Source organism: Helianthus annuus, chromosome 10 (genome assembly GCF_002127325.2).
Source record: "Helianthus annuus cultivar XRQ/B chromosome 10, HanXRQr2.0-SUNRISE, whole genome shotgun sequence".
NCBI classification, from domain to species: domain Eukaryota; kingdom Viridiplantae; phylum Streptophyta; class Magnoliopsida; order Asterales; family Asteraceae; genus Helianthus; species Helianthus annuus.
In genome coordinates, this window is record NC_035442.2 from 145,502,456 (window position 1) to 145,518,205 (window position 15,750).

Below are 15,750 nucleotides of genomic sequence, written 5' to 3' on the forward strand. Positions count from 1 at the left end.
TTCAGTACACTCTCCTAAAAATCATTAACCTTAATTCTACAACTCCACAAACTCCTATCCTGAACCATTTGTTATTCAAATGAACAAACTAAATTCTCAAAATCAATGAAATATTATTTTCTTATTAATAAATTGGAGATGAGATGTTATGAGGGTGGCGGGTTGGATTCAATTGGCAAAATCATTGGAGTTAATGTGTTGTTGCTACCCTTGAGGTCAAGTGTTCAAGACCCATCAAAAACGGGTTTGGGGTAATTTAAGCCGTTAGAATATATATATATATATATATATATAGGGGATGGATCATGAGAAAACTAGTTTAAATGAGAAAACCAAAAAACTAACTAAAAAAACCTAAAAAGATACCAATTTTTTTTTTTTTACAATTTTTTAAAGAAAAATCGCTAAGTTTTATGTATGGAAAAAAATTTAAAAAAAAATTTGTTGTACTGCACATGTGCACTAATACGGAAAGCCTAAACCACTTAACCCACCCCCCACCGACACCCCCCAAAGACCTAAACCCCCCCCCCACCCCCACCCCCCAAAAACCTAAATTCACCCTCCCACCAAAAGCCTAACCCCCCCCCCCCACCCCACCCCCAAAAACCTAAACCCCCCACCCCCACCCCCCAAAAACCTAAAACTAAATCCTAAACATAAACCCGAAAAAAACCTAAACACCCGACCCCCCTCCCCCTCCCCCTAAAAACCTAAATTCACCATCCCACCAAAAGCCTAACCCCCCCAACCCCTAAAAACCTAAACCCCCCCACCCCCTAAAAACCTAAAACTAAACCCTAAACATAAACCCGAAAAAAAACCTAAACCCCCTACCCCACCCCCCCCCCCCCCTCCAAAAAAAAAAACTTAAACCCCCTACCCAAAAACCTAATCCTAATTCTAAACCTCCAAAAAAACTAACCCTAAAAGCTAAACTAGACTCAAAAAGCTAATTTTAAGCATGTAATGCAATTGTAGTACATGTTATATTGCACATGTGCACTACTATAATAAGGGGCTGTTTGGCTAAGCTTATTTTAATGACTTATTTACTTATTTACTTTTTGAAAAGTTAAAAGGTGTTTGGGTTAGCTTATTATGTGAGATGAATAAGTAAATAAGTCATTCCATTATGACTTATTTGCTTTTCAAATAAGCAAATAAGCAAATAAGTCATTCCAATAAGCTTAGCCAAACAGCCCCTAATAGTGTTGAAAACAAGACGACACCATAAATCTTTTTTTATGTCATAAAAAATATGCTCGAATATACTTGAATGAAAGATAAGAAAATTTGTGATCTTATGGTGCCATTTTTGTTTTAAAATGATAACGTATAGAGAAATGGGAAATGTTTGAAAAGTTATATATTTTTTTTCCAATTTTACCCCTCCTTCATTAAAAGTCCCCCCTCCTTCATTAAAAGTCTCTCTCCCCCTCCTTTTTAGTGGATTTTAGTTAGTTTTCTAGTTTTCTCATTTATATCTAGTTTTCTCATGATCCTCTCCCTATATATATATATATATGTAGTCAATAGAAAAACGCACACACATATAAAAAGAAAATCAAGGGTTAAGATGATAGTGGTGTTATGTTAGCAATTTTTTATCTGTGAAAAAGAGTCTAGAAGAATAAAATAGGAATAAGGTAGTAGTGGAGAGTTCAAATGAAAAGAAATTTTTTGTAAGAAGAAAAAATAAGAAATTTCAACTAATAAAATGCTTTATTTTAACCATTGGGTGTCAGCCCAGTGACCACCAGCCCGCATTCTAACCCGGAGATGGCGGGTTCGAGTCTTGCTCGTTCTCAATGCCCCCTACGGTAACGGATTTACCCCCAGACTCAGGCTTGCTGGGTGGCGGTCTGCGAGGTGGAATCACCTCGGCGGTTGGGAGAACCGTGGAATATCCCCCCCCCCCCCAAAAAAAATGCTTTATTCTACTTCATTTAATATAAGTATTTAATGTTACTATAAGGGTACCTTGGTAAATCTGCATATGCCATTAATTTGTAGTTTTCCTCTTTAATAGCTAACTGCATTAAATTTTTGGTAACTTATCTTCAAAATATATATTTTTTCAAAAAGATAAAATAAAATAATTTAAAGTGTATGATAAATTACGAGTTGTGTAGGATAAATTTCAACGTGTATGATGAATTCCGAAATATATAGAATAACTTTTGATGCGTGTAGACAAAAAAGTTAGTGTTGAGGATAATAGTCTTTATGACTAATTAATTAGTCAAAAATGATAATAAATGAGATAAGTGAGAAAACTATTTAATGTTTTACAAAATTACCATTTGTTCTTTTTCTTCTCAATTAAATTTTTTTCTCAAATGAACCTTCCCCTAACGTAGTATTACTAACCTTTTTCTGATTTTCTCATTTTTAACGTATATAACTTTTTATATGCATTATTATTTTTAAATACGCAGCAATATAGAGGTTTTTGTTCTTTTGGTATCTTTTTTAAAAAAGATTGACTCTCATATACTTTGTGTACAAATCTATATAATTTACTTAATTATTTACATACACTACATAATATATATGCGTAATTAGTTATAGAAAAACTATATCGTACATTACGGCTTAACGTACTTCACGTACAACAACGTGCGTAATTTGTTATATAACATGCGTGATTTTGGATTTTTGAGTTATAACGTGCGTGATTTTAAAATGAACGTGCGTAATTACATGTCGTACGTGATGTACGTTAAGCCGTAATGTACGTTAACCTTCCTCATTAGTTATATATGGTTGCGTAGTTATTTATAGTGTGTAATTATGTATTATCTTTGCGTAATTATTTCTAGTGTGTAATTATGTATTATCTTTACGTAATTATGGAGCAAACGAACTTACCTCTCGCCCAAAGACATGTGTCGCATTATGGTAGTTTCATATCCTTTGTACGACTCTCTCTCTCTAAACATACATACATATATGCATGCATACATACATTTCATTTAGTGTTGAATACATATATTAAATATAGTATGTGAATACATTGTGATATTTTGATGGTTCAAGTATTCGCCAGTTAAAACAATCTTGTATGTTTCTAAATATTTTGTGGTTCTCTTTTAAGCTAAATTGTTTGAAGTCCAAACGCAGCATGGTGAAATTTTAAAAAGAATGGAACGTAAGCGTGAAACTAAAGTACAACAATCATACCCAGTAAATCCCTCAAATAGCAAGCTAATGGTAGGGTCTGGGGAGGGTGAGATATAGGCAAACCTTATCTCCATTCCTAGGGACAGAGAGGCCGCACCCAGATAGACCCCGACACTACTAAGATTTTCGGTAACCAACCTGTCCTATAGATCCTTTCAATTGAATGATTCTTGGATACATTTGCACGTTAGAGGATTCCAAATCCTTAGAGTTTTGGTTTTACTCCGTAATTACCGTTAAAAAGCATTGCTCTTTACTTCCTTAAATCCTTCCTACTTATTAGTCTATACACTTTTTTATTATACATTAATTCTTTTATAGTTGTGTGTGTGTACGTTTTATAGAATTGATTGATGTAGTTCATGATTGAAGAATGTTGTTGTGGTCCAAATGAGAAATAAATAAAAGAAGGGTGGAAGGGTTTGAGAATAAATAAGGTGATGGGTACATGTGGATCCAAAGAAGTAGATCCAGTTTCTTTATATCTATCTATGAACATTGCATGTGAAGCTTAAATAGCCTCCAACTACTTCCATTCAACCAAAGCTACCCCTTTGCCTTTGGATATAACCACATTTTGCTTCATAATCATAATATTGTTGCTACAAGCCACCAACATAAGTACATAAAAATCATAACTCCTAAAAAACACTTTTACTATTCAATTTACCAGTCAAGAATCAGTTGTGTTTATCTTACCATTAATCCATTTAGCTACCATCAACTTACATTTGTTGTCTTTGACTATCTTAGCGCGAGTCAACGTGTCATTTGGGCGTATCTCAACCGTGTTTATGTAGGACCAAATAAAGAAGAAACATATGTCCCATTTTGATTTTGATTTTCATAAATCTCTATGATTTTGAATTTAGTATGCATATAATAATGAAAATGGAATACGCCAGATTGTCTATATTCATTGAGGCCCTACAAAATATATAACAAGGATCATGTCTTTTTCATCATTTTTGTATAGTATTTTATATAAAATTTTAAGAGAAACTATGCCCAAAAAGTTGAAATATTGGCCATCTTTGTAATTAAGTTCAAACACATAATTTTTAAATTATCAAAAACTGGAAATGTTCGAATGCATGTTCTTTCTGTTTATTTCTTTATGACATCATACATTATTTTTTAACAATAAAAATTCACACTCTCTAATCTACTCTTAAGTAACACTTTATTACACCATAGGGATTGAACTCTCACAACTTAAAAAGTTAATGTTTTATCCAATACCTTGATATCGATAGACAGAATGCCCTTTGGTGCATAGCGTTGATCTAGTGAAATAAACCCTTGAGGTGCTGGATTTCAAGTGTAGGAGCATCTTTGCAAAAAATCAATTGTAGGCCTAGAAAATCTAATCTATCTAATCTAATCTAATCTAAATCTATTAATAGAGCAACGAAATGAATAGTAATTTAGAGGTGATGACAGTCTTCTATTGGGCCGAGTTTTTAAAGGCCACGTGTATGAGTTTGTCAAGCCCACGCATTCAATACCCCACTAAAAACCACCGCCATTCTCATTTTTCCATAAACCCACCACACGCGAGAGAAAGAGGGGGCTTGAAGGAACGAAATGAATAGTAATTTAGAGGTGATGGCAGTCTTCTATTGGGCCGAGTTTTTAAAGGCCACGTGTATGAGTTTGTCAAGCCCACGCATTCAATACCCCACTAAAAACCACCGCCATTCTCATTTTTCCATAAACCCACCACACGCGAGAGAAAGAGGGGGCTTGAAGGAACAAGATCTGGTGGCCGTTAATGACGACGATGATGGTGGATTCACGGTAATAGTGAGGGTTTACAATTGAGACAAACATCGGCCACCTGATGTAGGGTTTCGTGAAGGATTGCTTGTCTGGTAAGAGTTTCGGTGACCTCCCTGCAGAAACAACCGACAGTGGAGAGTACAAGGGTATTTGTAGGGGATTGCGACCAGTGGTTCCATGGGGTGATTGGTAGATTTGGACGGCTGTTGGCGCTGATTGGTTTACCTTGGCGGTTCCTATTAGAAATCCCCCAAACCCACCGGAAAGATGTCCGGTTTCTTTTTTTGCAGACAATTTACAAAGGGGTTTTCACTTTAATAATATTCTCCAATCTTTTTGTTTGATTTGCATAGGCGACAAACATGGGTTAGTCTTTGCATGGCTTTTTTTCCCTTTTATATATAGACATTGTGTCTCTTTTGATAGGATTTAACTATTCAAGGGCTATTTCTGCTTTTATACACTATGTTTTAGTGAAATGAATTTTAAATATGCATACCACAATAATAAGCCTTTGTTTTCATATGCGTTTTAAGATTTGCGTGCAAAAAAAATATACATACAGTAGGAGGCAGATGTACTAGAACAAGCATAATGGCTATAGTTATATAATTCTGTCCATTTTCTATTGCATTGATCTTGATTAGTCGGCTTTTATGCTATAAAAGAGGTCGATCAAGTAGTGGAAGGCTTGCATTTCTCTTGGGAGATGTAGGTTCAACTCCTACTTGGTGCAGAGTGAGGCACTGGTGAGCAATGACAGGAGAGTAAGGGAAACCTGAGTTCGATCCTTGAGCCAAACGGTTTTTCCAAATTATATGAAAAAAGTAAACAAATGGTTTTTCCAAATTTATAGGAAAAAATAAGCAGGGTGTCTTACTTGGATTTACATTAGTGTTATCAAACCAAATACCATTCATGCAGGTTTAGGAACATATTTAACACGGTTTCAATTCAAACAATGAACACAATCATCCTAGAACAACTTATGCAGTGCAACCCAGCAAAACACTTACAACGGCGCTTTCTTTGCACTGCCTCAATTACTAGCTGGGATGAACAGACAACTATACTTCATTTAAAGTTGTTCTCATATGTTCTATCTATATAGGTTAGTTTTTGTTGCTTTCGAATTGATGAATATTATTTTTGTGTTCGCTGCTCTCAGAATTGTGTCTTCAGGTAGGTTTGTGCTACGGATCCTCTATGGAACACAAATCGGATTCTTCGTCTTGGGAGCTAGCTTTGTTTCATTGGAGTGAAAAGAGTTGTTGTTTGATGCAGAGACAGAGTTTGCAACAGCACCTTCAGTAGTGGCTTCCTTAGTGGAGGAAGAAGCGAAAATCTGAACAAGGTTTAGGGTCGGTGAGTTGTGGTTCAGTTCCTTTGTTTCTTATATCTGATTTTACATATATATGCATATAGAGTATTCAAAAACAATCTACCAATAATGGTTCAACTACGTCGATTCAGGTTCTAATTTTATACAAATCCTCTCAATCTCATCAATTTACACTAATGTATTCATGTGGATGTATAGACTTGGTTGGAGATTTCATTGAATTTTCATTATTTCCTTATGTTATTTTGGTGTAGATGGTAATAGTAGGATAACAGAGGACAATGCAAAATTGTCTTTGCTCAATCAAATATAGAAAAGCCTAAACTTAAGCACATGAAAAACAATTGCTCAGCTTTACTTTGTTGATTGTCTTTCATCTGTTGTTGACCGTATTAAGTTAGTATGGTTGACGCTAAATTGGAATGATATATGGCTAATGCACTTTTGTATGAAAAATGTAACATGTGATCATATTATATGCTATTTAGGCCATACCAGAGTTGTGTGATCTTCTTCAGGGCATCAAACAAGCTGGAGCAGCTTCGCCAACCCGGCCAAATGCAAACCTTTGAATCTTTTTACTCGGTATGGGCGTCAGATGTTCATTAGTTTAGTCCGCACAACCAGCAGCAGCTTCGCCAACACGGTCAAATTCAAACCTTTGAATCTTTTTACTTGGTATGGGCGTCAGATGTTCATTAATGGTATTTTCATTTTCTTTAATAATTTGGAATATCTTAAATTATAAAATTCTTAACTTTGGGGTGGAGTCTTTCTGGCATGGGTGGGAATGCACCTACGGATGCTACTAGCAACCTGGATTTCATGTGCAACAACCAACAGTTTCAAGCATTTTTATGCAATAGTGCAAGCTAATCCACACATCTTGCAGGTATTGAACGACACTCTCTTTTTTTATATATATTTTTGTGTGTGTATGAATATGTGCACAGCCAATGCTCCAAGAGTTGGGAAAGCAAGATTTTCAGCTGGTGCCTCAGGCTAATTTTCTTCCCTCAATTAACGAGCCCGCTGAAGGAGAAGAGTATGTTCTTACTTATAATTGCATTCATGCCAATTTACTTATTTACAGGTAACTGTGGGCTATTTTTTTATGTCTTACGAGTAACAACGGCTCAAATATGTTAGAAGTACACCAGATTGAAATGGTTTTAAATTAGCCTATTCTGACCCGAACCCGTCTTGACCCGTTATTCAATTTCTAATGTCCATTATTGAAATACAAGTTAAATAATGGAGTAGGGTTAGTGCTCTCTGTTTAGGAGGGTGTGAAATCTCTCTCACAACAAGTTAAAGATTCTCACCGTTCAAAAAAAATCCATTACTGAAATACAATTTTGTGTTTTAAAGCTTTTCCAATTAGTGTTTCAGTCGAATACGATTGAAGAACTCATAATATTATATATATATAACTAACATTTTGGATATTTTCAGTTGGTTAAGGAGATTGGTGAACAGACCATGAAAAAGCGAGCCATGGTTGAAAGGTTGAAGTGTTTGAAGAAAAGAAGACCTGTTAAAGCTTCAACACCACCAACATAATCGAATATTAGCATATTTGCTATGGCCATCGCAGTTCTTTTTTCATTGTCTTGTCATTTTTCAAGGTAAACATATCTTAGGCATGTGCTATGATTAATATTCATTAATCTTGATGATTGGATTGTATTAGAAGTCTCTTTTGTGGAATACATTTTTTGTGTTTGATACAATTTAATATGAGTTTGTTTTGTTAAAAATGCATTTGTCATGTTATTACACCAAGAATGATTCAATTTAGCATGATCGTGTTGGGTTCTAATGTAAAACGTATATGTTATCATACCAAGAATGATTCGGTTGAGCGCGCCGCAACGCGGCACTATTTATAAAACTAGTTATTATAAGAAATACATCACTTTTCCTTTCAACAACTTGTATCTAGATAATATCTAGCGTGTTTCTGCCCTATGCCAACAACACTATGACACTGAGCCAACACTTAAACCCGTTGTACCAAGCCTTTGCACTTGAACCATCGTCAAGTTACTATTGGCATATACCGTGGAAACCAAGCGGATCGTCTAAACCAAAGCAAATCGTTAGCATTGCCAATTTGAGGTTTATACAATTGGTTCACGGTTTATAATTTTGAAAAAAAAGAACTCGGGTTTGGTTCAAGGTTTGGAACCGGCTATGTAAACCCGTAACATCCTATAATTCTATAAATTCTAATGCAATTGTGTATTGGATATATGTTGAAAAGGCCCATTTTGGGTAATGGAGAAGTTAAGGGCCCGTAAGGGCATTTTGGCAATTTGCATCGAAACCCAAGTATTGAAAGGATGCACGGGCAACCCCCCCCCCCCAAATCTCGATTTGCATAATTTGCATTTTATTTCACACCCTTTAGAGAGAGAAAATGTGTGTGAGAGAGATTGAAAGAGAGACCGGTTTAAGTTAAAATCGCTATCTTTCGATGAGATTTTCAAAGGAAGGTTACGAATTCGAGATCGTTTCATCATCCTAGATTTTTAGGGCAGTGTGTGCACAATTTTTTCACAAGATCGAAGAAGATTTCGAGTTTTGCAAGCTTAGTTCTCATTCATCACGACAAGAAGATGAGATTTCACAAAAGTTTGCATGAAATGGATGGGTTATGTTTGGAATGATGTTTTGATGTGTTTCGATCAATAAAGCTAGGATCTTGACGTGAAATGAGTTAGGTCAGACAATACTACAATTTTTAGGGTTTCTACGAAGAGGTAGGTACAATTCTCGCATGATAAGCTTTTGAATTACAACTTTCGCATTAATATGACGATATTCGCATAATAGTTTTTGTATGGTAGCTCTAGCATGCTTAGTTCTCATACGAAAAGTTTAGTCATCGCAGGAGTAGTTGTGTGAAAAGTATAATTATGCGAATAGTTATGATTAATGCGAGAACTATGTCCATTTGAAAACTCTTAAGATTTCGCTAGAGACCTCATGCGAAAACTTTACTTCTCACATGGTTGGCTTGTGCGTGAAATTATGTTTAGATTGTTCTGTTTGTGCATGAGAGATGCCCCTTTTCACATGTGAACATGGAGTAGTTGTCTAGATTATTCATGCAAATCCTTAACAGTTTTAACTGAAAAACACGCAACAGAAATACGAACCTAAAAACTTTTCGCTTACTAAACATTCTACGATACATGGAAACCATTTAAACAACTTATTTAAGAGCATTACATTCTTTACTTTTGCACATTATGTTTGAAATGACACATGCTTGTAATACTACTTGACCCACTCTCGTACAATTTGCGCTTCACTTGATCTTTAGCCACTCCGCTCTTTAGGTGAGGACTTGTATAACCGGTAGTCACAATGAAATCAATTCATTAGATAAATAACGATTCCATACATTAATTAAACTTAGATAAACAAGTGACAACATCAAGCTTCGTCTACAAGTACTGATCCATCTAATTACAATCTCTGATCTGATCTTCGGATCACAGTATTCAACCTTCGAGGCCCAATCTTGTTAACCTGCACTTTCATTCCCATTCTCGATGATAATATGAATAGCATCGTTAGTTTTCATCCATGTACTTAAATCCAATGTATACACAATTTCCATCCATCCACACACAATTCAAATTCCCATACATACATACATACATACATACATACATACATACATACATACATACATACATACATACATACATACATACATACATACATACATACATACATACATACATACATACATACATACATACATACATACATACATACAAATTCTCTCCACATACATTCATGTAATCACCACCCATACACACATATTATAAGTTCCATCCATTCACACATAATTCAAATTCCAATACATACATACATAGAAATCGTATCGGCATATGTTCATGTAGTTACTATTTATACGCACATACTACAAGTTCTGTCCATCCACCTTCATACATAGTTCGTCTCTATACATGCTCATATACGAATTCCATCCTTACCCGTATCTCACAAAACCTTTTGGTAGGTTTAGGGTGCATTTCAAAAGCTTAACGAGGCTTGGGAATGGGCCGCGGGGTTCGGGATCGAAAAAACGAAGAAACAGAGAAAATTGGGGTTAAGCTCGTCGGCGAAGGGCATTAACCCCGTTGACAACCAATTAGGTCATCGGCCAACCTAAACCATCGGCGACAGCCTTTACCCCCGTCGGCGGCAGGCTTGTCTGATATAAAACATGGATTTTCAACTTTTTGCCATTTTCAAGTCGCGTTAGCCATTCTTACGACTACTGATACGTAAATATAAAGCTTTCATATGCCATTCCAAGGCCCTATATCATCCTAACTCTAAATCCATTATCCTAACATACAAGTTAATCTCTTTTACTAGCTTGCCTTTTTTATTAATGACGCATCTGTTCCCACCATTTGGATTCAAGTATAGTTATACTACATTTGATTTGTTACTACATTCCAAACCTTGATTCCATTATTATGTACTCGTCCTTTCATGATTCCTACACATCTTGCATATATTTATATGTATAGATTCATTAACATAAATGGAGTTAAAGTCAGGAATCATTTACCTCGAGCTTCCATGTTCGTGCTTGCTTCCTTGCCTTCTCTTGATCTATTAGCTTTACATCATTTCATCCTTATTTACATGATTCCTATTCTTTCATGTCATCATGTTTACAATTCATATGTTGTATTGGCTTTCATTAGTCAATTACTAATATATATATATATATATATATATATATACAAAACATAGATTAATAATCACATCGTTGCAAATCCACACAATTCAACGTATCATCATGTGTAAACCATAAATGACCTAAAATGCATAACATGATTTCCCTAATCTTACAATCGTGTTAGGAAGCCTAACCATGATATTCCCACATTCGTTGCCTACTCAGAAAGTCAACTATTAAACATACTAACTTCCTATTTAGAAACATATGTTCATCTTGGCATGCTATAACATAACCACTAGACTAATATGCATTTCATACTCTTGTTATTGATCATATACAACCATATGATTACTTAGTTACATATATACACATATATAATCAATTCCACACATACTAGTATTTTTCATGATTATACAATTGACAACTTCATCCAAGGTAGCCAATACATCATAACTTCTACCTTGATACTTGCTAGTAATTTCATATGTTCCACAAGTAGCACAAGTTACTTCCTTAATCTTAGTTACGTAATCAATCAAACACATAGTGTGTACCATACCATTCCAACACAGAGTACAAGTTACTAATGCATATATTTACCAAATCATACAATCTAACTAAATTCCCATTTATATTCCGTTTAAAGCACATTCCTCGTGTTAGTTTACTATCAATTACATCATTATCACATTCTATACATTTTCACCCATTACTTGCATACAGTTTCACATACTAATCTATACTAGTTCATATTTCCATTCATCATTTTCAACCAACAATCAAGTAACCTCTATTCCACAATCATTCATTCTATCAAAATGAGCAAAATACCACCTAATACATCATGTATTCAGCAAGACTTGGACACGGTTAATATACCCATGTCGCCACCCCACCTCCTAGATGGGTTTCAATCTAATTCATTAAATCACTTAGAATTGTTTATAAAACAAGTTCTAATCGATGATTCTAACACACATTCATGGTTGTTATCATATGAATTCAAAGATTGATCACATACCCATTATTTGCAAAGTCACTAAATCAAAATCTATAACTTACCACATATATATTAGGATTAGATGATGAGAAATCTTCATCTATGCAAGATTTAGCATCCATTTTTGACCTTGATCTGGGCTGAATTGCACACTTGTTCTTGAGATGGTTTCTCCTCTCTTTATCTCCGTACACAACACACACATACTCATCATCCTGAGGTTTTTATTTTCTTACAAAAACCTTATTTCAAATTAGGGGTGTTCAGAAAAAACCATAACCAAATAAAAAACGTAAACCGAACCGTAACCGTAACCAAATAAATCGATCTGAATAACGAATTCGGTTTTTGGTTTGGTTTCTAACCGAAACCGAATTGTGAATATGGTTTTTTGTTCGGTTTATGGATCCACATTTTATTTTATTTGGTTTATTTGGATAATCGAATAAACCATTTAACTATTAAATAAAAATAATAATATTTTATAAATCATATACAATTTATTAGCCCAAATTAGTTATTTTTATATGCAGCCCAAAATACCAAATGTAAATCTACAAGCCCAACTCAACCCCACTCATTTCTAAAATAATAGAACTTCGGACCTATAGAAACTAAGGTTTAGGATTTCTACATTTTCTTGGAGAAAGACTCATGTTTAAAGATTATTTATATTTTGTGCCATTAGACTTGTTAACTATTTATAGTTTCTATGATCTATATTTTGAAGCTTTAACTTTGTGGTTGTGTCTATGACTACTTTATGGATGTGTTTGTTTTATTTCGCAATGAAACTTTCTTGTATTCATATATTGTTAGGTGTAAATTATTTGCGATGTTAGAAAGTTGGAACACAAACATAAATATAAATTAGGAAAAAAAAAGTACTTAGTACAATTTGGTTAGATTTGGTTTCTAACCGAAAAACCAAACTGAATTGAATTTGGTTTGGATCGGTTTGCATATTCCTTATTTGGTTTGGTTTGGTTTGGTTTTTGGTTTGGGGTACAAAATTTTGAAAATCGAATAAACCAAATAAACCATAAACCGAACCGATGAACACCCCTATTTCAAACTCTCAATTTCAACCCCTCATGTTTGCCATTTGATCCAATTTGTCCCAAACTTCATTCCCTACTATTTAACTAATATTCTTACTAAGTTAATTAACTTAGTTATTTGTTTTCAAATCCATAACACATGAAAACATACCAGTGAATCGAAATTTCGGGTTTTGGGGCTTTATAATTCAAGTGTGTTGCAAGGGTCAATCTCATCGGGTTGTTTGGCGGTAGAAACTACATCGCTCACGTGAGATTCTGGAACCCCTCTTTAGACTATTTTGGGGGTGGGGTGCCTATTCGACAAAGTGTTATGAAAGTAAAACATGTTTTATAGAACTAAAATGTTTTATGAAGGGCACGTTTTTTAGCTTTTAGCCATAACATGATTAGGAATGCTTTCAGGTAAACGTCTAAAGTTAACGCTTCGTTGAATTGTAAACCTGACACATGTAATGAATGTTTTAGAATGCTTAACGAAAAGGTATAGATATTATTATTTCAAAGTCAATACATTTTCAAATATGACCCAACAAACCTGGCTACTTTGATTTAATTTGACACTTCTCAAAATTGTAGTTAGTGAACCAATTGATTCACGACAAACATCCTAAACGATTGGTTTCATTCGCCTGGGTGATCCCATAAAGGAAAAGAAATATACGAGACAAGTTTCATTTTATAAGTGTAAACAAATATGCAAGCGTACGAACCCTAAGATTATCAAACATAAACATGTAACAAAATTTATCAACATAAACATAACAGAAGGAAATGCGTTATTTCCCCCCTCAACAAATATACCATATTTGATGTGATGAAGAAACTAATCCTGACCTGAACCCGACGATGTTATGTCTAACCTATGTATCTAAAGGATGCTCAAATGGTTGACGAAAGTGTTTTGAATGGAGTACACGTTTGTGGAATAATAAATATATTAAAGGGCCATAGACAAGTTGACCTTATAAAAATAGTTTATTATTCTGATTTACGGAGGTTGATGGATTGCTATGTTTGATTAAACAAGTTAAATAAACCAACCTGAACAAGACATATTTAATTAAATATATTTAAAATGTCAATCGAGCCTAATTAGTTTATTAAACGGGTTACATATGACACCCGAAGCCTTTAATGATCACTTTTGCACGCTGCCAGTAGTGGGTATTTCTCAACGAGTTGAGTATTTCAACTAGATCTGGTAATGGATACAACTATACATAAAATGATTATCTATCTATTATAATAAAAGAAACCAACTTTTGGACACGTGTCATTCATTGAAGGTATTCTCAAATCTATAATTATTTTATATTAACTAAACAAATAATAAATTAATATTAAATCTTATCATACTCTAATAAAATATTATCCTCAAATCTAAATTGTTAATTTAATATATTTTTAAAACAAATACATCTCTTTCCTATTTATCTTATATTAAATATATAAATAATAAATTTATATTAAATGTTAATTTATTAAAAATATAACTTTTTTTATTATTTGGCATACAAAATTATATTTATTCAACTCGTGTAAAACACGGATTTTTTAAAAATATATTTTTTTATTATTTACTATACAAAGTTACATTTATATAACCCGTGGATTCAAATCTATCTATAGATTGATCTATTGCCAAAACCAAAAATAGTGGTATTTGCTAGCAACAACATAATGGAGGCAGACAATCAATATAGATTGGTCCGAAATCTGATTCAAATCAAACATAGCACCCATAGGTACATAAGAAATGTATTGAATCGATTCTTTTTAATTAATAGATCCGATCGCAACTTCGAATATGGAATTCAAAGGGATCAAATAAGAAAGGATACTCTGAATCATAGAACTCTAATGAAATATACGATCAATCAACATTTATCGAATTTGAAAAAGAGTCAGAAGAGATGGTTCGATCCTATGGATTAGATACAAAGTTACATTTATATAACCCGTGTAATGCACAAAGTTTTTAAAGATAAAACTTTTTTATTATTTGATATATAAAATTACATTTATTTAATCTGTGTAATACACATGGTTTTTAAAGATATAACTTTTTTATTATTTGATATATAAAATTACATTTATTCAACCCGTGTAATACACGAGGTTCTAACCTAGTTAATATACTAAATGAATCTTACTACATAATATGATTCTTAGTTTACTTACTTTAAACGTCCACGATTTATAAATTATTTGAAAACAGATAAAAAAATACTAACGTTAGTCTGGATTCTGGAACACATAATCCTAAAAGTCTAAATCTAATATTTGAAGCCCGTATGTGAGATAAAAAGAGACCCAAGTTTAATGGGCCTTGTGGTTTGGGAGTTGGCTTTTCAAACAATTGAACAAATAATTAAAGAAAAATCCTCTAATATGTTTTGACTTTGTTTTCATGTGAGAGTCCAGATAATCGAAACTAAATGCCAGACATATCAAACTCATGGATTTTGTTTAACCTAAACATTATTTTTATCAGAAAAAAGTTTTTATTTTATGTTTCAAATGTTAGTTATTTGTACCTTACAAATCACAATCAGATTTATCATACACTCTAGAGGTGTACAAAACGGGTTTTGGATTGTATCCGGAACTAGGTAGGGCCAAAACGGGTATTATTGGACCCATGTATTAGTAGGATCTG